The sequence below is a fragment of the Ursus maritimus genome (genome assembly GCF_017311325.1).
Source record: "Ursus maritimus isolate PB19 chromosome X unlocalized genomic scaffold, ASM1731132v1 scaffold_X1, whole genome shotgun sequence".
In the NCBI taxonomy this organism is placed as follows: Eukaryota; Metazoa; Chordata; class Mammalia; order Carnivora; family Ursidae; genus Ursus; species Ursus maritimus.
Window position 1 is genome coordinate 62,975,312 of NW_024423319.1, and position 2,737 is coordinate 62,978,048.

Below are 2,737 nucleotides of genomic sequence, written 5' to 3' on the forward strand. Positions count from 1 at the left end.
TAACTATAGAGAACAAACTTATGGTTGCCAGAGTGGAGGGAGTAGGGGGATGGGTTAAATATGTGATGAGGATTAAGCAGTGCACTTGTGATAAGCATGGGGTGCTGTATGTAAGTGCTGAATCACTAAATTGTACACCTGATACTAATATTACATTGTATGTTAACTAACTGGAATTTAAATAAAACTTTTAAAAAATGACAATGATTTTTCATAGATTAATTAACAGAAAAGTATGTTATCAAAGAATGGTTTATTTCTAGATTATATTGGTGCAAGTTAACCCTGGGGAGACACTTACTATCAAGTCTGATGATGGGAACATTCAGAATATCCAAGGTCAGTAGAGGTATAATTAGATGTGTGTTTCTTGAAAGCAAAGTGAGTAAATTTAAATATTAGTATGAAATGACTTTACAAGTAAACTATTCCATTAGTATCCCTTCCCATTTGAGCCAGATGGAATCCTCTTAAATTTATATAGTCCTCATAGAAGCATAGTATCAATATAACAACCAGGGCTCACATTGCTAGTCTTACTAGAGACCTTCATATAAGTTACTTTTTTAAAATTGAATATTAATTCAGGAATTTCATTGGAAAAAGTTCATATTTGGGATATAATGACAGCCACTGAGAGTTTTAGACTCTTTGCTTGTAGGAGATAACTACTGATGCCATCAGAGAGCTCATCCATTCATACATTCAAGTATTTTATTAGTGCCTTTCGTGTTCTAGCACTATAGTAGGTATTCAAGATAGAACAATATACAAGAAGGGGATAAATTATTTATATATACATATTATTTTGCTATATATAAGTATACATACATATCAAATTTATAGCATATAGAATTGATTCCATAGCAATATAAAATTAATATTTACTTATTATAAGATTTTGTATTATTTCAAATTGTGATGATTGTTTTTGGTTCTTATGCCAATTATTTTGTATCCTGAAGTGCTCTAGAGCTATGTCTCAAAAATTTTTAAAACATTTTTTTAAAAATTACCATTTAGCAATGGATTCCATATGGCTGCTATATAAAGTTTATTGTAAACTGATATTTATTATTTTCCCCATTATTAAAGGCAAATTACCATTCTAGGACTTGAGAACCACATATACTTTTAAAACTAAGCAGTAATAATAATTTCAGATAAATAAAAGAATGATGACTCATAAAAGTTTCCATTCTGTGTTGGATTTTTAGTTCCTATGCAACTGTATGTTTAAGACAGTAAGAATACATAGTATAAAATCAGGGTATCACATGAGTAGCATTGGGTCCTTCTCTATATTATTCTGTTTTCTAAAAACTATTTCACTTTACCATTATCAATGAAAGCTTAAAATTAAAATTTTATTATGTAACATCACTAAAAGAAATATATTTTATGGTTCAGAGTAAAACTTCTATTACTCAATATATACATAAGTAAAAGAAGAATTTACTGGAAAGCTGACTTCGTTTTTATTAGCAGTAAAATTTGCCAACGTTTTTATAATATAAATTTTACCCAATTTCCCATTATGTGCTTTATTTTCCATCAGTTGTGATGAATTTGCATTGATTCATCTACATTCATACCTAAGTTTCCTTTGCAAGTAAGCAACAGACACATTGAAAATGGCTTTTCACTGTGAAAAGTTAAATGGACTTTGTTTAAAGTTATTAAAAAATTTATTAATAATAATTCTGTTTTAGGACCCGCTGATGTACCTCTGATGTCACCAAGTGGTAATTTGCCACCAATATATCTTCCTCCTGGTTACATGTCTCAGGTATATGAGTATGGTTTTATTTAGTATTTAGCCCTAAGGCATCATTTAACAGTTAATATGTCACTATATGATAGAACTTCTGAAATACTATTTAGTTGTTCATTTTATTGTTATCATCGTTGCTAAAAAGCAATTGCAGTTAAGCTTAACCAAATCTCCCTTAGATTGTCTTGTAAATAATTCCTTATTCATCTAATGAATTTGCATCTCATCATATTCATTAATCCCCTATTGTTTTTTGTTTCTGAGTACCTTAACCAATCTTAATTACCTATTACAATTGCTACAGTAATGGCTTTTAATAGTGTGTAGGCTTTAGTCCCTAAAATTACTATTTTCAGTTCAGTAGTATTTCATTCTCAGTTGCTGGACAACAAAGGGCACTTTTTTATAAATTCCTCAAATATTTACCAAGCACCTAAAATGGACAGGGAAGTATGTCTCCTATAGACATTAACAAGATATTTCGTGGCCTCAAAATTTTATCATTGACAACATGTCTTTTTGTATTGCACAGCTGTGGAAATCAATAACATGCTAAATAAGTCAATATAATATGGTTTGATTCTAAATGGAATTATCTATTTCAACAATATCTAACAAAAATACAAATGCATGTACCTTTTCACCTAGCAATTCCACTTTGAGGAATTTATCCTACAGATGTGTTTTTCACAAATTTGGAATAATAAATGTACAAGATTATTCATCACAGTAGTGTTTGTGATCATAGAAGGCTGCAAAAAACCCACACGCTTGTCAACGGAGGATTGTGTACAATGGAGGATATCCATATAATGGAGTACTATGCAGCTGTGGAAAAAAGTGGGGAAGTTCTATGTACTGATAAAGAAAGATCTTTAAGATATATTGCTAAGTGTAAAAAGCAAGGTACAGATAGTAATAGTGCAAATAATTATACTTTTTATGTAATAAAAAGGAGGAAAA

The 2,737-nt window shown here is 29.9% G+C and overlaps 1 protein-coding gene across 1 annotated transcript in view; it reads left to right on the forward strand.

Moving 5' to 3' along the window:
* LOC103675828 (fibronectin type III domain containing protein 3C1-like) overlaps positions 1-2,737 on the forward strand; it is a 70,640-nt gene that overhangs the window by 5,525 nt on the left and 62,378 nt on the right. The gene's annotated exons all lie outside the window — the stretch shown is intronic.